Below are 25,815 nucleotides of genomic sequence, written 5' to 3' on the forward strand. Positions count from 1 at the left end.
CAATTTTCTAGTTTTTAAATAAATACAGTTTTTTTAGTCCATTTTATAAGATAATTATTGGAAAAACATAAGTTTTAAAAAACGAACATACACATATAGGATCTCAGTGAATCTTCATGTTTCTTTTAAGAGATCTAATATACTTAACTCTGAGACGTACATCTTTCAAGGATATGATGGCTAGCATCTTACAAATGCTAAAACCACCGACCCAGAGAAAGTGTAATATGTATGCCGTGACCGGGATTCGATCTCATGACCTCTGGCTTGGAAGACTTGAACGCTATCCTCTAGGCCACGATCGGCGTTGTTTAGTAATTTAATGATAACTAATGTTCACGATATATTCAGTAGAAAAATATATCTTTTTGGACTATTGTGATCAATTAAAGGGTGATACGGTAAAAATATGGTCAATATCATCTTGACGTATTTCTTTCAATTTTGCATTTGAAAAAACCTGAACACCCCTTTTTTTGAAGGTGTGTGTGTGTGTGTAGAATGTTGCTCCTATTTTGATTTTGGAATTCACTCTTCAGTTGTCAAAATGCCGTCCAAGGAAGAAGAGCAGCGTATCTAAATTTTGCTCGCGCATCGCGAAAATTCGAGCTACTCGCTCGCAAAGCTGGCAAAATCGCAAAAAGTTGCCAAATCAACCGTTACAAATGTAATTAAAGTGTTTGGGGAATGTTTGTCGGCAGCTAGGAAGTCTGGATCGGGGGGAAGCGAAAACTGCACTCAGGCAAATTCTTATTATAATTTTCATAAGATGCATCTTATGAACCGCTTTTTAGAGTGTAAAATAATGTTTCATAAGAGTCTTATGAAATTCTTTCAATTTTCATACGATGTTCTTATGAAAAATAGAAGAAACGGCATTGTGAAAAAATAATGAACACATTCATTCATAGCATCAGTTTTTTTCATCATCTAACTGTACGAAGCAATCGCCAGTTCATATAGTTATTATAATTTCCCTTCAATGTTAAATGTTATTGCTATCTCCGGAATGGTAAGTTCGATTTGATGTTTTTTGTGTAAACGTCTAATATATTAGTAAACTAAAATATATTATTTGTTTACTTTTCAGCAAGCTGATCGGCAAAAAACGAAAGGTCAAAGATTTAGATGCGGTAAAAAAAACTTTGATGGAGCCGTCTGTTGATGCGCTGCTGATGGTGACCATTAAGGATTTAATTTTAAACAAATTTGACAAACAATAAAGTGATTGATTTAGCATGAAATATCTAGAATTTTTCTTATTAGAAAGTGATTTACTATTTCCATAAGAATCTCTTATGAAAAGCAACAACCTTTCATTGAAGTAGGCGTTCATCTTCAGAATTCATTCGCGTCATAAGGCAATCTTATGAATTTCATTAATTTTTCTTATGGCGCCACTTCATAAGAGAATCTTATGGCATACATAATAGTATTTTTCTGAGTGTGGAAGCCGCTGAGACGACAAAGAGAGTTGCCGGTAGTTCCAAGCGAAACCCTAAGCTCTCTCTCCGAGATGCCGCAAATAAGCTGGGTGTATCGTCTACAACCGTGCATCGAGACAAAAAACGAGCCGGACTATCGACTTACAAGAAGGTAGTGACTCCAAATCGCGATGATAAACAAAATACGACAGCCAAAGCGCGATCCCGGAGGCTGTACACGACGATGCTGACGAAGTTTGACTGCGTGGTAATGGACGACGAAACCTACGTCAAAGCCGACTACAAGCAGCTTCCGGGTCAGGAGTTTTATACGGCAAAAGGAAGGGGAAAGGTAGCAGATATTTTCAAGCACATGAAACTGTCAAAATTCGCGAATAAATATCTGGTTTGGCAAGTCATCTGTACCTGTGGCTTGAAAAGCAGCATTTTCATAGCTTTCGGGACTGTCAACCAAGAAATTTACGTGAAAGAGTGTGAGTGAATAAACGTCTGCTGCCTTTCCTGAAGAAACACGGTTGTTCCGTGCTGTTTTGGCCGGATTTGGCATCTTGCCATGGCGGTAAAAAGGCCATGGAGTGGTACGCCGCCAACAACGTGCAGGTGTTTCCCAAGGACAAGAACCCTCCCAACACTCCAGAGCTCCGCCCAATTGAGAAATACTGGGCTATTGTCAAGCGGAACCTAAAGAAGACCAAAAAAAACTGCTAAGGACGAGCAGCAGTTCAAGGCAAACTGGCTTTCTGCGGCGCAGAAGGTGGACAAGGTGGCTGTACAAAATCTGATTGCAGAGGTTAAGCGAAAGGCCTGGCAATTCGAATTTGGAAAAGCGGAAGAATAACTGAATATTTTTCCTGAATTAAAAATAGAAATAGAAATTTTATTTTATTTTTTAAGTAAACGATTTCACCGATTTACACGCGTTTTCCCTTGACCAAATTTTTACCGTATCACCCTTTATATATATGACGTTTCGGCATCTCAGTCATATATTTTTAACAGAATTAGAAACAGCCGAAAACGTAGGACACTGAGAAAATGAGCTGTTTCTAATTTTGTTCAAAAATATATGACTGAGAAGCCGAAACGTCCTATATATAGACTTCATTCACCAGTAAAAAAATCAAATAATTAATATCTTTTGAATGTTTTGAAATATATGGAATACATGAAAAAAAAATTCTATTCATAGGGGCCCCGATAAAATTTGCCCAGTATATTTGGGGTTATTCCGCGAGTCACGTGACGTGACTGACTGATACTAACTGAGACTAACTGTTCGTACAAAAACTTTCAATATAATCGGTTGACAAATGCAACTTGAATGTTAAATTTTAGAAAAAGTTATTTTTTCAAAAAGAAAAATGCCTTTTTACTGACTCATATTTACAACAATTAGAAAAAAATGATAAGGAGTTTTATAAAGGTTTTGTTACAGTCTTGAAATGTTTAAGTAATAAAAAACTGTTTGTTTTAAATAAGGAAAAACATAAATTTGAGAATTATCACTCCTAATCATTTCAGTGCTGCCATAAGATCTCAACTATCGTGTGAGCTACCTCTAGCGTGAGATACTCATGCAATAAAGAACCAAACGTTAATTTAAAAGTTGCTATAAAACACTATCGGCGCAAAAACTCTTTTTCAAGGGCCGCGTGTTTTGTTTTGTTTTTGCGCGCCCAGTCGCTGAGTTACCCCTGTCTGGTTTTGCCATAACATAAAATCACTAGGAAGGTAGCTAGGTATGGAACTAAACTGGCGCCGACAACCGCGACGTCACGCTTCAGGCATCACGACGCCGTCACCGTCGCCGAGCGTCCCGTATTTTGTAGGCGAGTTTTTATTTCACGTTCGCCCGACCCGCGCTAATCAGTCACTCTCGCATTCTCAGACTGGCTGGACACGCGAACGGTTCACCGGCTTTTACCTAGGCTCGACCTCCCCCAAATTCGCTTACTAGTGTTCTATCCTTTATTTTGTTTCTCTCTTGGTACTTTATCCCGGTGTTGATAGTAGGTACTCTAATCTACCGGATCGCGAAAAAATCGTTTTTTTTTAATTTTGGGTGTAGTGTATTCGCCGTCGATACACATCATTATCATCGACATCGATTCAGTGCTAACATCATTCCAGAGGCAACAATTTAGCAACTGATAGTCGTCGTCGACGTCGCCGTGTGAAGTGCTTTTCCGCCTTCCGAAAATCACCTCCGGATAAACTGACAGTAATCACTGTAGCAGCAACGCCATTGATACGCCTCATGATCGGTTAGTGTAGTTTGAAGAAGAAAAAAAGGGCTGTGTGCGCATCTACGCAAACGCAAAGCCAGAGAACTGCAACTCCAGATCACAGCTGAGCCGAGGCTGGAAGTGGCTAACAGCAATTGAACACATCGATTCACATAAATAAATAGACAACCATTGGAACAATCAATCTCGGTTTTGGCGGTTGACTCAATGAAATCCCGACCTGTAACGGCAAGCGCGCATGCAAGTCTTTAATCGAACGGGTCGGGCTTGTTGTCATTGTTCGGTTGCCTGTTTTTTTTGTTACTCCCTCGTGCTGCTTATTATTTCATGTTGATGCTGTTGTAGTTTGTTGTTGTTGTTTTTGCTGATGTTGTTTTGGATAGAAACATAGATCGAACACTGAGATTTATGTAAGAATCGGAAAGTGGCATTTTAAAACCGAACGAAAAGTTAACAGTTTTGAAGTGTGTTAAGAAAATAGCCTCGAGGGGAAAATCTGCGTAAAAAGTGTGGCAAGGAAAAACCTCAATCGCCAGTCACCTGACGAAATTGATTGGTTCTCCACCGTTGTCAAAGTGACAAAACCGATTCGGAACCAATGCCCTGAAACTGGCGGAGGTTGGTGAAGAAATAAGTCTGCCTTGAAAAGACTCTCAGTAAAAAAAAACAACAAGTGAAAAGCCTACAAGAAAATCATAACCACAGCGCTGCCACTGCTTGAACTTTTTTCAAGTAACCAAGTCTTTAAAATTCCTTTTCTCATCTTCTCAAGTGCAGCTCTAGATCTAACTCGTTTAATTCTGGCAGATTAGTCCCAATTTAAGAAAAAAAACCAGTGATAACGACCGAAGCCCATGTGAATTATTAAAATAAATTGATAACGCCCACTTTTTCGCGAATAACTCCGGCGAGTCGAAAACGAAATCCCCACCATTATTCGGTGCCATCAGCTGTTCAAAACCTCTTTCACATCGTCTCGGGTGAGTAATTAGTCATCAATTGAGGCATTTTGCTCAGAACTTCAATTTCTAAGAATAAAAATGCGAAACTCACCTGCAATTCAAGTCTTATTATCATTGAAACGAAACACTCACCGACTCAGAGGACCTGTGCTAAGTGCTAAGTTTAACTCAAATACCGTAGATAAGCGGCATCTTATCATATCGGTTGGTTTCGAGGTGGTGGCTTCAGAAAAGATAGGACATGCAATGCGCCCCAGCTTGGTGTTATTTTTTCTCCCTTGGTTTTGCGTATCGCGTAACGGGGAATGAACGCACCCTTGCCTTGGAGCGTAGAGACGGTTGCAAAATGTTTGCCATGTGTTTCACAATGACAATTGATTAGTTTTTTTTTTCATGAAGTCATGATACATTTTAGAAGAAATCCTTTTTATTTCGAGTTGATTTTTTTCACTTATAAAATTTCTATGATTGATGCTTGTAGAAACTAACAATTAATAAACCATGAAATTTGAAAAAAAGATCTATTTTACATCGATGCATCTGTATCAATGGGGGAGAATGGAGATACTTGATCCCCTTTTCTTATTTTCAACCCTATTTTTATAAAAAAAACTAGCAGACCCGGTAAACTTCGTCTTACCATTTTAAACTTGGCGTCTATTTCAATTTTTTTTTTTGCTGTTTGACTTAAAAAAAGCATCAAATCTTGAGTTGTTAATCGTCTCTCTTTCTTGAACATGTTCTAGTTTTTTTCAACATATCCATATTTTCCGTTTGCTCGAATTGGTCTGCTCAATTATATCGGAATCAAATCTAGGAATTTTAACTCAATTCTACGGGTCATTTAACTGATTATACAAAAAATATCTCCAATAAATTTTACATACATCTTACATGAACCCTTTTCATTTACATTTCTTTGATTCGGATGCTTTGAATATTGCCGAATGATATCAGGTATCAGCTTCCCGTTGCAAATTCGATTTTTTCAGCACTCAACGTTACCATCAAACTTGGCAAACCTCATGCTAAAAAAAATCCACTCTTTATAACTTGTTCCATAAATAACATATGTTGATTATATCTATGTTTCATTTATTGTATACAATTTAGTTGATTGACTCCGCTTTGCTCGAGTTCACTTTAAGGTTTAAACCAAAATTAAAAATTTCTCATTTATTGGAATTTATTGCATATGAAACTTTATGGGAGAAGAATTTTGAATATCGGGACAATTTTTGGAGTGTTTGCTCAATATTCTGCCTAGCGCAGCACTTTTAGCTCCCGAGTAGCTTTTGATGGTATATTTGTTAGAACTGAAGAAATAAAAACATTAGAGATGATTTTTTTCAAACCATTTTCAAGCAGCTTCACTTTCCTCACATTTGGAAGCAGTGGTTATTTATATCCATATTTTCATTAAAATCAAATCAAAATGTTCGCCCTTTTTTTTAGCAAAAAATGCTAATTAAATCAAGAAGTCTTGATTTATTGGGTTAATATTCAAAGAAATTTTATTTGGTTTTGAAAGGAGAAAAGATATGATTAAATTTTTTGTTATTCAACCGAATTGAAGCATTTTTATCGTCTTTTTTATTCTTAAATACATACCTGCCAATTAAAACCATTGTTGTCTGATTTAAAATTTTCCTAAACAGTGTTGAAGGTGATTTGCGATTCTGTTTAAGATTATGTGATATTTTCAAGATTCAATAAGATTTAATTGGAACGCAGGTTTTAAAAAATTAAAAACATAAAAAAGAACTAATCTTTCAAGGCTACGATGATTTCATGAGTTCATTCTTTTTTCTGGAAATACTCATGTAAATTTACCTCGACATTTAAAAATTTTAAATATCCGTTCAGATTTAACACTCGGGATACCCTATCTGACTATTTTAGAGAAAAATTGGAATATGTTTCATGACTTAAAGGCGCATTGCCACTTGTTTCACCGTGTGAAATGACAGGAGTTAATTTTATTTTTAACACTTTTAGGTCATAACAAAAACTTATCAAAAAAAAAAAAAACAAATTCAGCTTCTGCTATCAAAAAAATTATGCTTCTGGAATATCAATCACAAAAAAAATGTCAACAAAAAATCGGATCTAAAATCTCACCTCCGTAACCAAAATATGTTTGAAAAATATGTCTAGCGTTTTGGAATATAAACCAAGTCTTTCCACTTTTCTTTTTCAAATGTCCGCAAAGAGTCATCCCATTATTCCATACGTATCAGTACTAAATTCATATTATTTAGACAGCAATTCCTTCTTGAAATAACACGAATTGAAGTTTTAATTTTTTCAAATCGTTTGAATGGTTTTGATTTGATCGGCAAAATATTAATCTGGGTCACATATGGGCGTCATTCATTACTACATATGTGCTGTACAAATGATCTAGGAATCTAGAAGAAAAAACACATCTAGGCTTCATGTGGTCACCACATGCATCGAAATTATGCTTGGTTGAGAAATGCGCGCCCAAATATTCCCACTAAACAGTATGCTATGCCATAGTTACTAACCTCCTACGACGTTTGCTTGCGACGCCTTGACCATAGAGACGAAAAACAAACCGCCCGCCCGGCGCCCAAAGTAAAGAAAATCTCGAAAAAATTGAAGGCCATGACTTTAATTTGATTCAATTTATTACAAATTTAATGATTACGGACAATTAATACGACTTTTTGTTGTTTTTATTCGATATAAACCGATTCGCATGCCCACAGAATATTCTAAAAATAATTTCCTTTGAATCGGTTGGGTCATTTCGGAGGAGTAGTACTACAAACACCGTTACAAGAGAATTTTATATAATAGATTGGCTACACGCCGCCTTTTGCATTTTCTGACACCCTGTTATTACAAGTGTATATAGGATACATGAACCCATAGATGAACTAGAAGCATTTTCGTAAAACGTATTAATTTGTAATATTTTTAAATTAATGGAGACTTGATGCTTTATTAGAGGAGCCCTAACCCTCATCATAAATCAAGCAAAATCTAAAGATAAAAGATCCATCACTATTTTTGGCCATATAAGCTCTCATTCCACAATTTGTAAGTGTTGGAGAATATTCTAAAAGTTCTAAAGTTATTGCATACATCAATGCGCAATTTTCTAACTTATTGATAGAAACAGATTTTTGAGTCCTTTTTGTCAGGTAACTACCGCATAAATATAATTTATTCAACAAATATTAGTAATTTCATGCTTAGCAGCGATCGCGATACATGCAGAAGAAAATGTATCTTTTTAGACTAGGGATCAATTAAACCCATAACATTCATTTAAACTTCGAAGTTATCGCTCCGAAGCTATCGACGTTTTTTTATTTTAAGAATTTTTTTCTTAAAAAATGAAAATAATGTATTGCTTTGATAATACTTCCTCATGAAAATCATGTTATATTCAAAAGACTTACATACCTACTGGGATAAATATTTTTATTACAATTTTTTTCATGCGGGAAACATTTCAAAGTGAGGAAAAAACTGTTACATTTTTCAAGAAATGTTGAATAACTAAAAATATCAAAATTTCAAAATTTCTTAAAATAACAGTATTGTTGTTTTGTTCTTTGTATGATCTTTGTATGACACTTTGGTTTCGAGATATTGCGAAGGAATCAAGTATCCCCAGGGATCAAGTATCCTCAATCTCCCCTAAACATAATCATGTACATATTTTCTCATCAATCAATCTCCAATGAAAGTGACTCAAAGTAAGAGGTCTGACTATTACCTTATATCCTAAGATTTAATCTGGTAGCCCGACAATGTATTTTAAATATTTCCACATATAACTTCAAAAAAAAAACCTTTTAAAGAAAGAGTTTCTGAACATCGAGAAAGTTGTTTCCATTTTCTGTTGTTGCCACACGCTTGAATATGATTGTTTTGTACGACACGCTTGTCTACAGAAAAAATTCATCCTTCAAAACTTTCGTTTTGAAAATTGTTGCATGATACACCAGTTGATGGTGGTTTGCAATGGAGAAAAAAAGATAATTCTAAAATTTGCAGCACCAACCGGAAATCTTTAATTTTTATTAAGGTTCATCGGCAACGCATCTTCTTACTAGAATTATTTTACTCTGAAATCTTGTAAGCCTTATATCAATAAAAAGCCAAAGTAAAATTACTTACCAGATTGATTAATGTTTCTCAAAAAGTTTTTGTTCGCATGTATCTGATTTTTTTTTCTCATAATTTTAATGTATGAAAAAACAATCTAGGTACCTATACCAAAATGCTAATGTTTTACCCAAAAATTGAAAAAAAATATCACGAAAAATATTTTGAAAATTTTTATTTCACACATTTTTTATTTTAAGTGAAACTCAAAAATTTAGAGCAAACCCGTCGCGTATAATCAAAAGTTTGTTAAAACGCCTTTAATACAACAATAGGCTCATGATTAGAGTGTTCCTCCCGGGAATTTCCAATCATTATGAAAATATTATATGCACAGCTTGATAACTTCTTGAACCATTCTCCAGTGCTTTTGCTCTACAGCGATTAATCAAACCTTTGGTACAATATTCCAACCTCGGTTGCATTACACATTTTGCAACCAACTGGAGCAAATTTATGATTTTTGGAATTTTCTAGAAAATTGCTCGATACTGATTCTTTGATTCGAAAAGCAACATTTATGCACTGACGTCCTTCTGGCGCCGATCATTGTATGTTTTATTTATTTTTTAAAGAAAGAATGTCCAAGGCAAAGTTCATGAAGTTGTTTTCATATGAACAGTAATTGTGAAAAAAGTTTAAAAAATCTTATGTTAGGTTTGTTGACCTTGAAAGTGATCATTATGTATTGTGCCTATATATTAGTATTAGTGAATTTTATCATTTTCACTCAGTGAATAACAAACGGACTTGTCAGGCTCTTTTATACTACCTTTTTTCTGTCTCTCCTTTTAAACTTATAAGTTCTTAGTATCAAAGTTTTTGATTAACATTTTAAAGCATAAATGACTCATGCATATGTACAATTCATTTCATATCAGAGTTTGTAAGATTTTAATTTTTATAGCTGAATATACAATTCTAAGGTCAATAAAGTTGATTCATTTGATTTAAAATTAACTAAAAGTAAAAAAGGAGAATACGTTTTGAACAATACACGAGCTTATAAACAGCAAATGTTAAAGGATTAAGAGCTAAAGTCTGCTTCATTTAATATTGGAACAAATTTTTTTGCTCATTGTGGCGCTCCTAGTGGACGGATTTGGAAACTTTTTTCACCCACGTGTCGGGAAATTCATTACCATTCACCATGTATTTATGTCATAACACCAAACGATAGCATTTTGTAAACAACCGCCATGGAAGCCGAACGGAGAGATCAAATTGTGCACAGTTTTCTTGAAAATCCATTGTTGTCGGCATCGAAGCTAGCTAAACAGCTTAAAATGCCCAGAAATACCGTATGGCGTGTTATCAAGCAGTACAAGGAAACATTGACGACGGCTCGGAAGCCGCATTCGAAGCGTCGGAGTGGAACTGTCGACCGGAAACTGCGTGGGAAAGTCATCAAGGCCGTCAAGAGGAATCCCAATCTTTCAGACCGCGATTTGGCCAATAAGTTCCAGGCCGCTCACAGTACGGTGCGACGAATTCGTCTCCGGGAAGGAATAAGGTTATTCCGAGCCAGCAAACAGCCAAATCGGACGCTGAAGCAGAACAATGTGGCCAGAATCCGTGCTCGAAAGCTGTACGACCAAGTGCTGACCAAGTTCAACGGATGTATTCTGATGGACGCTGAGACCTACGTGAAGGCGGACTTTGGGCAAATCCCAGGTCAAAAATTTTATTTGGCGACGGCTCGGGGGGATGTACCTGCAAAATTTAAGTTCGTGTTTGCGGATAAATTCGCCCGCAAGTACATGATTTGGCAGGGGATATGCAGTTGTGGACAGAAAACCAAAGTCTTTCTCACTGACAAGACAATGACATCAGAAGTCACAAAAAAGAGTGCCTACAGAAACGGATTCTGCCGTTTATTCGTGCCCACGACCGTCCAGTAATGTTTTGTCCGGACCTCGCAAGCTGCCATTACAGCAAAACGGTTATGGAATGGTACGCAACGAACGGGGTCAGCGTAATACCGAAGGACCTCAACCCCCCAAACTGCCCCCAGTTTCGGCCGATAGAGAAATACTGGGCAATCACGAAGCGGAGGCTTAAGGCAAAGGGAAAACTTGTTAGGAACATGACTCAAATGAAGAACTGGTGGAATCAAATCGCCAAAACGGTGGACGAAAAGGGTGTGCGCCGCCTAATGTGCCTAATAATTTTTTTAATTTTTTTTTATGAAAGAGTAAAGAAAATGCTACATTTGTATGAAAAACAAATTATGAATTCGTTAATAAATGACTGAACTACACGCAATTGTTTGTGTTCTAATATTAAATGAAGCAGACTTTAGTTGCCCTAATTTGGACTTTTAAGCAGTGGTATTTATAAATCAAAAATTTCACCATAATTGATTAATTCCAGGATATGGACGATCACTATTTCCTACTTTGAACCTACTGTTCCTGTTCTGTTAATAGTCTGAAACCAGGCCCGTGCGAAGGATTAGTTCATGGGGAGGGGTGGGGGGTTGGTTTCAAGATTCAATTGAATCAATTTTTTTAACAACATGTTCAATTCAGCATTAAAATCGTAATCTGACAATGTACCGGTTGGGTGATCAATGAATTGATAGAAATAAAAATGAAGAATTCTCATTTTTGTTGTAATTATTGAAAGCACGAAAGCATAATAAAAACGAGTAAAAGATTTCTTAGTTTTGAGTGCATGTTTTGTAGTTAAAAATTCAAAGCTTTGAATGTTTTATCACCGTCAATTGGAATATTGGGTCAAAGAAAAGTCAAAATGTAGAAACAATTTTTTTATATGAAAAGTTCCTATTTATAGGCTTCCAAGAAGTTTTTTTTTAAACACAAAAACTCAAGAATGAAAAACAAAGACAAACCTATCAAAAATATTACAAAAAATTTTCAAAAATGGCTGAAATATGCGTTCAAACAAAAAACAATTTTTTTTTATGAAATTCGCAAACATTATTTGAAAATTAAATCAAAATATGAGGATGAAAAAGGTAAGTTTTTGAAACAATTTTCAAGGGAATCTTTTAAAGAAAAAGTAGGTTTTAGTTACCTACTTAAAGAGTTTAATTGGTAATTAAACGAAACAGCATGTTGGAGCCCATATTTTAAATATTTGGTAGATTTTGGCGTCCTGCACTCGATTCTTTGTCAGATATTTCGATAATTTGACGTGACAACTGATGAACTTAAAAAAATCTTTGAAAAAACACCGATTCTGAATTTGTTTGTTATACTTCATTTAGTTAAGAAAAAAAAATAATGAAGATAATGAAAAATGATATAAAATGTTAAATTGTACAGTTTTTAAATACGTAAACGTCACCAAGAAGAACTGTAGAAAGTCAGAAAAATATATTTCATTTTACAAATTTGTCAAAACCCGCAAAATGATTCATTTTTTGCTTTATTAAGTATCTAAAATTCAATTGAGTTTAAGACTTTGATCATATCTAAAAAATTTTCGTATTTTACAAATAGAAATCTTCTATAACTTTTCTCGCAGAGGATGAAACTACCTCCGGTCTTGAGGAAAGTTGATTATTTGCTGAAAACCTTTATTCTGAATTTTTAAGGTTTTTACGACTTCGACTTTTCTTAAATGATTTTTACCTATTCCTCAAGGTTATTTCAAAAATAAAACTGGTAAGCAAAAAAAAAACTATTTGCATATTTGAATTCAGCGCACCCATTTTTGCATCTCGAAAAAATGAAAATTTCGTGGCCTCGTATAATTTATCAAAACTCTTGAATGTTAATATGAAGTAATATGACTATTGGACACTATTGGACACAGGTTTAAGTTTATTTTTTTCCTTATTTTATTGACTATTGTGAGAATTGAACACCTGTCACATGGCTTTCAACTTGTTGATGTGTAAAATAAATATGCATGCATGAATGGTTGATCTGAAATTCTGGAATTATTCAGTTACACATTCAGTTATTAAACTGCAATTCTAAACTGACATTAAAAAAATGTTTCAACTCGTTGTGGCGTCAAGGATTGAGTAACCTCTAAGCTGCATCGGGGGACTCCAAGTTGAGTGTGTAAAAGAAGAGCAAAAATGTGAGGTATATACATACATATGTTCGACGAGGAGTGTAGGAGGGTGATGGACAAAGAGAATGCCGCGCGGGCGGCATGAGTGCAAAGAGGCACCCGTCGAAATGTGGAAAATCACCGACAGCGAAAGAGGCAGCGAGTCCGAATTTTCCAGGAGAAAAAGCGCCGCCTGGAGGAGGAGGAGCTCGAGGAGCTGGAGCAGCTGCATCGTTCCCAAGAAACACGAAAGTTCTATCAGAAACTCAACGCATCCCGCAAAGGCTTTGTGCCGCAAGCCGAAATGTGCCGGGATTAGGACGGAGGCATCCTGACGGACAATCGTGAGGTGATCAAAAGGTGGAAGCAGCACTTCGATGAACACATGAACGGCGCACATGCAGGAGATCAAGACGATGGGGGAAGCTACATCGCCGGCGTAGCCAACGACGTAGAGGAGCCAATCCCAACGATGAGTGAAGTTAAGGAAGCCATTCACCAGCTGAATAGAAACAAGTCGGCTGGGAAGGATGGCATCGCAGCTGAACTCATCAAAATGGGCCCGGACAAGTTGGCCGATTGCCTACACCAGTTGATAGTCCGGATCTGGGACATAGAACATCTACCGGAGGAGTGGAAGGAGGGGGTAATATCACCCATCTACAAGAAGGGCGACAAATTGGACTGTGAGAACTACCGAGCGATCACTGTCCTCAATGCCGCCTACAAAGTGCTGTCCCAAATCCTACTCCGCCGCCTAACGCCACAAGCAAACAGAATGGTGGGAAGTCATCAGGCCGGCTTCATGGAGGGACGGTCTACGACGGGCCAGATATTCACATTACGGCAAATTCTCCAAAAATGCCGGGAACACCAAGTCCCCACGCACCATCTATTCATCGACTTCAAAGCCGCATACGACACGATCGACCGTAACGAGCTATGGAAAATCATGGACGAGAACGGCTTTTCCGGGAAGCTGATCAGACTGATCAAGGCGACGATGGATGGAACGCAGTGCTGTGTGCGGATCTCGGGTGAATTGTCGATTTCATTCGAATCACGCAGGGGGCTTCGACAAGGTGATGGTCTATCCTGCATGATGTTCAACGTGGCGCTAGAAGGTGTTATTCGACGAGCGGAGGGCGAAATGCGGGGCACGATTTTCAACAGATCCAGTCAACTTATCTGCTTTGCCGATGACATTGATATAGTCGGCAGATCATCTGCGGCGGTGGAAGAGATCTACCGCAAACTGAAACGCGAAGCAGGAAGGATTGGGTTGATGATTAATACGTCCAAGACGAAGTACATGTTGGCCTGCGGATCTGAGACTGACCGAATCCGCTTGTCCAGTAATAACAAGGTCACGATCGACGGCGACGAGATGGAGATAGTCGCAGACTTTGTCTATCTCGGCTCACTGGTGACGGCAGACAATGACACCAGCCGTGAGATCCGGCGCCGAATTATCAGCGGAAGTCGTGCCTACTATGGACTCCACAAGCAACTGCGGTCGAGAAGACTTAGCCCTCGCACTAAGTGTAACCTGTATATGACGCTCATTAGACCGGTTGTTCTCTACGGGCACGAGACATGGATATTGCTCGAGGAGGACCTGCGTACACTCGGAGTATTCGAGCGACGAGTGTTAAGAACCATCTTTGGCGGTGTACAGGAGAACGGAGTGTGGAGGCGAAGGATGAACCACGAGCTCGCGCGTCTCTACGGCGAACCCAGTATCCAGAAGGTGGTGAAAGCTGGCCGGATACGCTGGGCGGGACATGTTGCGAGAATGCCGGACGACTGTCCTGCAAAACAGGTGTTCGCTACGAATCCGGTAGGAACAAGACGAGCGGGGGCGCAACGAGCGAGGTGGTAAGACCAAGTGGAGCGTGATCTGGCGAACGTGAGGTGCCCGAGGAATTGGAGAACGGTTGCCATGGACCGAGTGAATTTTAGGAATTATGTTCGTCAAGTTATATCATGAGACGGAATACTATGTAAATAAATAAATAATGTTTACGGAGTTATTATAAAAACAGTTTATGGTGATATTGTGTAGTGCCGGATATTACATTGGCGATCCTGCCAGGAGATTTTCAAAAATTAAATCTTTTGCCAGTTCCATGACACTGAAAAAAAACCAGGTAAATTTGCATGAATTAAGAACTAGCGTGTGCGTTATAGTGAATGAAAAAAAAATGGAATGCGAAGTTGGGTTTTAGAGATTCCAACTCTCACTTCAAACTGATAAAAAAATATAAGAACAATTTAAATTAATATCGGAACAGAAGTTTAACTTAAGGAGTGAATGATATTTTATTGAAAGGGAACACATTCTATAATCGTATTGAATATAGAACAACTGATTCCGGAAAATGGTAGTGGTAGGTAATGGAGTTCGGCTCCTTACCAATAAATATATTACAGACATATTGTAGAAAAAAAAAATTAACCATGAGTAGAGTAAAGCTCCTTGCGAAGGTCATGATTGTTGATTTTTGAGTAGATATCGAATGTTGAACATCTTGAGAAGAGTTTAGCTTTTAGAGTGATTACTGGACTTAATTCCGCCAATTTTCTGACACGTTTGTTTACAAATATTTTTGAACAACTTTTGGGATAAAGAAATTCCCGGTTACTATTGTTTAATTCATTACATAATCTGGCTTGTGATATAGCTCAGTTGGCAAGTCTGTTGTCTCCTGAGCCGATGTCCGCGAGTTCGAGCCCAAGAGTAAACATCGAACACAGTTATACCGGATAAGTTTTTCAATAACGATCCGCCAACTGCACCGTTGATAAAGTCGCGAATGCCATAAAGACGGTAAAACGACTATAATCGAAACAAAAAAAAAATTTCATAATCTAAATATTTTAACAGGAAAAAATCTCCATTGTTTCTTAAACCCCCAAACCATCAAATTCCAAACTGGTGGATGCGAACAAATATTGTCAACTGGGGCATAATGCAACACTTTTCAACTTCAATGGTTTCTAAAAACTTAATGTCCACAGATTATCATACCGCTCGTACATCAAATGTTTTGAGGTCGATGTGCCATTTAAAAATTTACAAAAACCTGCGTTTTCCACCATTCTAAGGAAAAAGGGTGAATTACAAGAAACTTTGTTTATAATGAAAATCAAATGATAACGTCTGAAAATTTATAGTTTTTGAAATATTTGTGATGTCATAACGCATTAATCACCAATTACATTATTTTTTTGTTAAAGAAAAAGCATGAGCGTCCTGCATACATTTAGGGATAACAAACACATAAAGCTAAACTAGGAACATTGAAAAAATTGTTCCGTTTTGAGACGCAGCGTTTTGTTGAGTGAGTTTTTTGAATGTGTTTAAGATTTTACAGTTTAAATTACGAAGGTCCTGTCTAATACAAATAACAACAAAGTTATACTATCAAATTTTTACCAAGTTCAACAGATAACCTTTCCCAGCTTCTTCAGCATCTTGAATATAAGATACCTGGAAAAACCTTACATTAGTCATACAAATCTGGGTAAATTTGGGTTCAATATGCAGTTTTTTCAGATGATTTATTTCCTTTGGTATGGGGTGTCCTTTCTCTTAAAATGGAGGTATTCCATTGATGAAAAACGAAGGATTCGAAACCATCGAATCCAATATGAATAGGTTCTCGATTTTAGTTTCCCAGTAGCTGATTCCGCTTGAACGAAAACTTGCAACTCGATGTAACGAGATTTGTTTTGATCGTGATGATACTGCATTTTTTTCATCAGCATCTCAGTGTAGAACAAATAAGAGAGAGGAATGAGAAAGCATCTGCTTTAACTGACTATTGCCTTTTGAAGATCGATTCCCGCTGCACATGTTTACCGGAAAATCTCCCACTCCTTCTCTCTGGTGGGGGTGGGAAAAAGGGGAGGTTTGTTTACGTTTTTGCTACTCCCGATTTCAGTTCTAAGATTCGTGGGAAAATTGGGGCGAACAATCGAGTGCACGTTTTAGAGATACCTTCTTATGCATGAGGAGGAAAGCATCCGACAAAAAATGATAAACTGCATGGAAACTAAATATAGAACAGCCTCATTCCGATAGTCCACTTGAATAATAAGTTAATTTATCCCAACGAGTGTATTGTTTGGGCAAAGAGCTTTATTCCATATTCTCAGAGCCAAGAATATATTGTTGATTTATTTATAAATAAGTACAAGGAAACAGCATTACTGAATGGATGCCATCGCTATTCACTTGTTCTCGCGTGGAAAGTCGAAATTTTCATACACCCAACCACGAACACAGCCCGATTTGATTTTGATTTCTACCCGTTTCATTCGATGACGGCGGGAAAATACGCCAATAAACATGGCAACAAACAAGCCTAACTGCTAGTCGTAGTATACACCCCCTCTGATTTTTGTTTGTTTTTCTTTTTTTTGTAAAGGGAGAATATAGGTACTTAAGGGATAGACGAAATTCCACGTTCCCATTTGTTCTGTCACTTTAGACGAATGGCAAACTTGGAACGGAATAACAGCAATCAAATGTAGCGCAATAACGAATTTGGAATCGATCGAGAATGGTAGACACTATGGTTACACGATGCTCGAAGAGAATTGATATTCCAAGACAGTGACTTCAATCGGATAAACGATAGTTGTGTGTGAATTTTTTAATATGTTATGTACCATTCTCATTTTTTAATAGAACTTATCAAATTTAATAAACATCTTACAAATTTAAATAAGGTACATCGGGGTGTGTAAATTCAATGGCCCTGATGAAAATATACAGCACTATTTTTGTAATCTAATTAGGTACCTACCCAAAATGTTAAACACACCTGAAAATCATCACACGACACCTAATCGAGTCTCTTCCTTTCTTCTTTTTGTCGGCTTGATAAATGAAGATTGGACAACAGTCTGCTAGCAGACTGCAATAGAGCTGTAGCTTTCTATACAGCAACTTCTAAAACCATCACACAAGTTTTTACACAATTTAGTTCAACTTTCTAACTACCGCTTCACAAAATTTGAAGATATTACAATGACTGGAAACAAATATACAGCTATTCTCGTGAAAAAGGGAAATTTGGAAATGCTTCACTAAATTTTCTGTATCTTTGACAATTTTCAATGAAAAATCTTGAAATTTATCCAAAGATGTGAAAATTTATGGTCTCATACCTGGTTAAGTTTAATTAAAATTGATTTACGCGATCAAAAACGGTGCCGGTTTGAAAATGAGGTTAATATTCGCCCATCAGAAGATTTCATTCTTTTTTGGACAGATGTTTTTGAGGAAACAATAGTAGATAATCAATCGTTTTTTCATTCACAAAATCAAAATTTATCACCAAGAATGTTGTGTTAATGTTAATGAATGTTCTTCTAAATAATGAACTGTTGTGTAGTGTACATTAATAAGTTTTCCTCGCAAAAAAATACTCTTTCGTTTTTTCAACATAAGTAAATTTTCTCCTACTTTTTCATTTCATCTTAATCAATTTCCAATTCTGATATTCTTTCTCCAAGAATATATATTTTCTCCGATATGCCTAAAATATATTTACAAAAACGACCAAATCTCATGATTTTCAATGAAAATTATCAAATTTTGTGAAGCAAATCCAAATTTCCCTTTTCCACGGGAATAGCAGTTTCTTTGTTTTTAGTCATTGTAAAGACTTTAAATTTTATGGAGCGTTAGTTGGACTAAATTTTGTGAAAATTTCATGAAAAATATTAACCTAGAGAGAAATGGCAGCTTGCCCAAGTTGGAAGAGAGTGCGTAACTTCACACAATTTCATACTTTTTTGAATGCTACTGTATATGTACTAGACTGCCCCAAATTTGCATGAGAAGCTTGTGGAATGTTATGCGCTGCAGGCTTGAATTGATCCTTGGCCTAGTTCATGGTCTCATGCCAAATTCGGACCAGATCGGATCACGGGAAAGGGACGCTCAACGAGCCTCCAGTTTATCATGAACAACTTCGGTCGTGTATAACAAACGGTTTTTCTCAATGCCTAAACTATGACACATATTTCATCCGAAGACTGCATTTCGATTCGAATTATGATAAAAAAGTTATTAGACTTGAAGACTTAAGGCGCCCGCACAATAGCACGTCGGACGTCGCGTCGCGTCAGCTGTCAACGCTGTCGTTGAGTACTAAAACGCTGACGAAACGCACTGGGAATTTTTTGCAGCACAATACAGCGTCCACTGACAAGGCTTTCCAGAATTTCTGAAACAAAACACGGGGTGTCTAACATTACAAAACACAGAAAAATGACGATAATTTTATTTTTGAGTATATTTGTGTCAAACTTTGACAAAAAAGCATAAAAAAAGAATATTCAAAACCCTGGTGACGCGCTGGAATTTTGATTTATTTCAAAACAAAAACGTCGACGCTGGAGAACGCTGCTGTTTAGAACAAGTTCAGCGTTTTAGTACAATGCTGTCACTGACGCGACGCACCATTGCATTGCATTGTGGTGGCTCAAACGGAAAACGGTATCTCCGAAATGAAATGTCAACGCGACGCGACGTCCGACGGGCTATTGTGCGGGCGCCTTTAGAGTGAAAATGGGCTAATTATTGCAATTTGTGAAGCAGTTACCACTCCAAATGCAAAGAATACTCTCTTGATTTCAATCACTTGGAACTGATGCCTATGGTGCAATTGAGAAAGATAGAGAGATTTTTTTGCTCATTTTACGATTTTTTTGAAGCTGAATAAAAAGGCCGTAGGAAGCTGAATAGAAGGACATTTAGACTTGTTTTGATACTTAAAGATATCAATGAGAACTTCAATTTTAAATTATTTACGCACTTTATATCAATGATAAGGCTGAGTAAGCTTTTTCGTAGCTGTTTTTTGGGACTTTTGGTTGATTGGATAGTTTAAACAATTTCTTTTAAAGCTCTTCCCTTTTTCAGACAAACAATTTCAGCAGCTTTAACGCAGCTGCTTGATAAAATCACCCTTGCAAAAAGATTTGATGTGCCTTGCGATTAGCTTTGATAAAATATAGCTCGCTTTTACCGCAGACTTACTCTCGTTTGCTGCTTTTTCTTTTTTTTTCAGTTCAATTACCTTGTCCTCTCTTAACATTCAGAGCATCATAAACCTTTTTGTGATTAGAGTAGTTTCGTTTCAAATTGTATTCTTTGGGTACATTTGGAACCCTTACGCATAAATTCTATATCAAACAGATAATTTTATTCAATACCGGTGTACAAAAATAATTAAGCTCCCATTTTTAGTGATTATTTCGGTTGGAATTGGTTGCTGATTCTTTGTCTGAATTAAACTGCATTGTTGAGAAATTTCAAGAACTTTTCTGTAAACCGAGCTCTTACATAAGGCCCTAATGATTGATGTGATGATACTTAGAATTCATATTGTTCATACTCACAGTTTCGGATAGGTTTGAGAAAATTATTGAAAGGGGAGCGAAGAAATCTTTAATTTATTTTTTGAATATGCCGCGTAATGTACACGAAAAAGGGAATCACCTCAAACTAGCCCAGCAAACATTTTTGTAGGTATATTTCTCAACAACTTTGTTATACGTTTCATATACATTATAGAATGATCATATGATACTCGAAAAAACAGCATTTACCTACCAAAGTAGAGGCAATGTACATAGCTACATATTTTCAACTTCTGGCTAAAGCGATAAAAGTAGGATACGATTTGGACGATATTCGACACCATATGCATACATACTGAAAGAATGTAAGAGAGCACAAGTTTTTTTTTATCTCTCAATGCATGCGAACCGTTGCCAGCGACAATATTTGCTGCCTCTGTAATTGGTCAATTTTTGTAAATTCACCATATGATTTCTAGCAATCTGAATGCACTGCTGGTCGCAAAGAGAACAACAATGCTGTTCTCTCTTTTGACCCACGTGGGAGGAAAAAGGAACGAAACCCAAGCAACCAAAAGTCCCATAAAACAGGTACAAAAACGCTTACTCAGCCCCATCATTGATATGAAGTACGTTCTATGCAGCTCAAAATTTAAGTTCTTATTGATACTTTCAAGTCCCAAAACAAATCTTAATGATCTTCTATTCAGCTTTCAGTGGCCTCTTAATTCAGCTTCTAAAAAATCGCGAAATGAGCAAATAAAATCTCTCTCTATCTCAATTGAACCGTTGGCTTCGGTTCATATTACCTTCTCTTGATTATTTACTGTGTTCTGTACCGGTGCCGCCATGATGCCACGCGCCGGATTCCAAACTCGACCATTAGCTCAATTGCTTCTTTTCTACATTTCCTACATATATCGCATCAGAATGGTCACTCAATCACTAAATTACTTATTGAAAAAAAACTTGCCCGACTTGGGGATCGAACCCCGACCTTCGTGGTGAAAATCGAAAACGCTACCACAAGACCACGCCTAGATGTTGTTCTAACTGAAACTAAAACTCGAAGTGGTGATTTGATTTTGAAAGCACATCAATGCACTTTTTGTGACTTATCAGTCAGGCCTGACTGTGTATTGACAGTACACAATCCAACTGGCCTGCTGTGTTTAGGAATGTGTTGATCAAAAGTCGATCACGCTTCCTATACAGAGTAGTCTGTTGTACGGCAAAGGCGTACCACCACACTTCCATGCTTTCCAATAAAAAAATGCCCTAGACTTACAGTTTCAACACCTATCCAAACTTTATCCTACGAAGCTCATCTGATGCTTGCCTATCCGCCTATTCTTCATGCCTTTACAAATTCTTCTACCTAGCGTTTCATCTCACCGCACGTGTCAATGAACATATTAAATTAACGTACATATTAATCACTTTTACAACTTTCAAGTTCATTAATGAGTACATAAAGTTCACTAAAGGGAATTGGGCAGTTGATTCTCTTTGTCAGCCAATATGTAACTTTCAATGTCTTCATTCAAGTGGTTGCTTGGGAATTGTCTTTAAAATAACGGACTTTTTATCATATCCGATTAAAACTATTAAATCCGACTTCGAGTAACGATTTTTACGACCTTTCACTTGCGTTAGTTGGAATTACGATTCGCTGTAACGTTTTTATTGACTTGAGTTATCATTTTTAATGCGATTTTATGTTCGCTGGGAGGGTTCTAAGAAACAATGTTATGCGTTTTATATTGAGAGAAATTTTGATAATATTTCAACAAGTTGAATTATACTTTAAAGTTATTTCTCAGTTATATTTTACACAAAAATCTTCGATATTTTTTCTAATTATTCAAGAAATGAAAAGACGTGTCACATTTAGGGTGTCCGCGGGAAGCATGCCACCCAGTTTGAACATGCCTAATTCAACCTCTTGAATTTTCCAAAGCTGTTCGCGAAATATCCGTTTGACTTGTAGTTTGCTGTTATTCCCGTGGCCACAAATGATGATCGAATTCGACGATATTAAATTTATTGTGTAAGTAATTTTTGAAGATTTAAAAACAAAGTGGTTGTCTGTAGTTGGTTTCGAATGAAAAAAGTTATAGTAAACATTTTTGTATCTACTCATAATTTCTGACAGCTTTGCAGTATTTGAGTGCTTCTTTGATTTTTGGAATTATCCATTATACATCTAACTGACGATTTTGGGGTCTGATGAACAATCCCAGATTTTTCGGTCGAAACAAAATCTTATCTAAAACAAAGACTTGGTCTTTAAAAATCTTAGGTCTTCAGTTTATTGGAATGATGAATCTGCGCTTCGGGTCATATTGACCCGAACAGCTTATGAGGGTTAAAACGGCACCTGCAACTTGAGTTTTGAGTTGTAAGACAAACAAGATAAATTCTGTTTTTCATTAATATTGCGGTTTTTCTCGTTTTTCTGCTTTCAAAAGCTGAAAATAAACAAATTGCATATTTGAATTCAGCGCCCCCAAATTACTCAAAATCAGCTCTTAAGTTTTCTGTACCTTGCAAAAATGGGAACCCTTACCCTCTTTTCAATTAGGTATTTAATTGGAGAAAGTATGGATCTCATATAATCATAGAGAAATTTATAGTACTCTTTAAAGCCAAATTCGGTTTCATTTGCTTTATCAGTTCTCGAGTTATGCAAAGTTGTATAGGATATATTCACTTATATGGGAGAACCCTTCCCCTTCCTAGTTGGAGGAAGGGATTTCAAATCATTATAAGAATCTTTCTCGACATGAAATGTCTCACCTGCTCAGTAGAGATAAGAAACCTCTAAATCTCCTATCAAGCTTCAAGATTCAAAGTAAAATTGCATTTCAAAGCCAGGAATTTGAAAAACAATTTAAATTGGAAAGTCATTCAAGGTGCATGAAAGGGTTCAAATAGAAGGACGAAAACAGTTATTATTCACTCAATCGATCTCTGCCTTGACACATCCATCCAATTTCTCTCGTAGAATACTCCATCATGAGGTGGAAAATCTTAGTAGTAGGTATAGTTGTGTTCTATCCATCATTCTAGTGTCCGAGCGATTGCGGGAAGCCGCTAGGATGTGTATAATTATGGCAGCAGTTAATTAGTTGTGTACATGCAAAATTCGCTTATCGGCTAGCTTTCCGCAGTAGTTTCCTCTACACAATATTCGGTGCATATCGGCTGGCTGCATGGCATAGCACTTTTTTCCCATGTTTCAAAGTTGATGCAAATCATGTTGACTGACTGACCGAGCGACCAGGCGAGCGAGTTGAAATTGTTCCCAGCTGTCGTCGTGAAATCGGATAAAATCGATTCCGAAACGTGAGTGAGGCTTCCCTCTCGACTTCCATGACTCGCAGGCGTTTGTTTTGCTCGAATTGACTAAGTTTGATTTGATCCGCCATATGCGTGCGGGAGCCTTGGAGCAAATTCGCACTTTGACAAACAATTTCGATGAGCGAAGCCCGATAATGCGATCACGTAGTCTTGAATGCCTTCATTGTTTTCAACCTTGCGATGGAATATTTTGGCGCTCAATTCAACAGGTTAAATTCAACTAGAAAATGAGTTGAATATTTTTGCTTGAAAATCACTTTCATAAATATTCGTAGTAAATGCTCTAATAGTCATCTTTCAAAAACTTTCCGAAAAAGTGGATTCACTATGATTTGTTTGAGAAAATAGGAGTCTTTTAGCTTCACACGGGAACTTAGCTTATATAATTATTTATTCTTTAAGATATTAGATATTTAAAGATGCTTTGTTCAACCAATACTTAAAAATACCGTTCTTTATAAATAAAGCCTATTGCTTACCAATTGAGATTTTATTGACATCCATTTCTAAAGCACAACACAATAATCAAAGTTTATAATGAATTTACAATAGAAAGAGGCTCGTTCGAGACGGTATACTTAAAGAATACGGTTTGACGATGGTTTAAAGTCAGATTTCCGACAGTTTATTGAATGTAATCCAGTCGTTTTAATTTTTATTTAAAATTTGAATCAATTACACGTGAAGACACCCAACTTAAACTTACATGGCTAACTAGACATCAATATTTTTGTTTCAACAAAACCGATTATGATAAAAGCTAGCGTTCAAAGTTATTCTCTGAAGATTGCTGCATAAATAGCATAAATTGACCGATTTTTTATTGTATATTATCATATGTGGCATTACTTAAGTTATTCTGGTAAATAAATAAATTCTTATCCAAATTATAGTTTCTTCATATTATACACATCTATAGCCTCATCTTAATATGATAACAGTTTCTAGGTCAGTGATATAAACTTGTTAAACAAGATTTACACATTACAGGTTTTGGAAAACAAAACCAAAAATGAATCAAGACGGGAATCCCAGACAATAAAGTTTGTCGATTATCACACTATACTGAATCATGATCGAAAGACACTCCTTTAAAATAAATACAAAAATATTCAAATCACCATATTTTGAGAGCGAAACCTAACCGGAGTGCGGGCATGGATGATGTCACTTTTTGAAAATTGATACAATCAAGGAATTTTTGAGTACATTTTTTAAATTATACTACGACATGACCTATAGACTGAGTCGATTCAGGACTATTTTTTATTTTCTCAAACCCTGGGGTCTTAAAAGCTTAGTTTTGTTTCATTTTTGCAGAATTTTTAAGTAGCGCTTACATGAGTAAATTTTGACTGCAAATTTGGATGGGAAAATTGAATATTTTGTTCTGAAAAATCAACTTGATTTTTGTTCCTTTTGTGGAACCAAGTCTGCTAATGATTTTTTCGTCAATTTACAAATTCTCTAGAGGAAATTTTCCGTTGAAGTTGATGAAGACCATAACTTCGCATCTTATTAGGAAAAAAGGGATGAGCCGTTTGCCAAATGTCCGCTTCGAAGAAATTTTACCTGTAGATTGTTGGCGATCCCCTGGCCGCAAATGTTGACCGATTTTGTTGATTTGAGATTCTTGTGTAGATAACTTATTTATTTCCTCAGTATTTCAAAATAAAGTCGATATGTTCTACCAGGTCATAAGAAATTGGTTCCGAATGAAAAAAAAGTCCAGGAAAGCAATTTTATTTTTTAATATTTTATACTTTTGACAGCATTGTTATATTTAAGTGTTCTTTTGATTTTTGGAGTTGTCAAGATAAAGTCTTTCCCACGATGTACGAATATGTAAATTTCCAATGTAACTTTTGACCTCTATTCCGGATCTTCCGATTAAAAAATCTTACTTAAAACACGACATTAAACTTTTTCTTTGCTTTGATGTATATCATTTTTTAATGAACTGATTTTCAAAACTCGAATTAAAGTTTTTTCCTCGAGAATTTGATTATAATTTTAATAAAACATACATTTGCGTTCAAAAAGAATGAAATCGCGTGAGGCTACGCACTCACTTCCAACTTTGACAAGCTGCAAATTCGCTCTCGGTTGTTATTTTTCCATGAAATTTTTACATAATTTAGTTCAGCTATTCAACTAACGCTCTACAAAATTTGAAGTCTTTACAATGAATGGAAACAAAGATAAAGCTTTTCCCGTAAACAAGGGAAATTTTGAATAGCTTCA

General features: G+C 36.4%; 1 protein-coding gene across 8 annotated transcripts in view; it reads left to right on the plus strand.

The window, feature by feature from the left end:
* Positions 1 to 3,326: 3,326 nt before the first annotated feature.
* LOC129751260 (matrix metalloproteinase-14) overlaps positions 3,327 to 25,815 on the plus strand; it is a 194,007-nt gene continuing 171,518 nt past the window's right edge. For 6 of the 8 annotated variants that reach the window (XR_008738660.1, XR_008738659.1, XM_055746657.1 and 3 more), the window contains exon 1: positions 3,327 to 4,671. The gene's annotated coding sequence lies outside the window, so the exon portion shown is untranslated. The remainder of the gene's footprint in view (positions 4,672 to 25,815) is intronic. The other 2 variants (XM_055746655.1, XM_055746656.1) reach the window with 2 other exon arrangements.

This window comes from Uranotaenia lowii, chromosome 3 (assembly GCF_029784155.1).
Source record: "Uranotaenia lowii strain MFRU-FL chromosome 3, ASM2978415v1, whole genome shotgun sequence".
Classification (NCBI taxonomy): Eukaryota; Metazoa; Arthropoda; class Insecta; order Diptera; family Culicidae; genus Uranotaenia; species Uranotaenia lowii.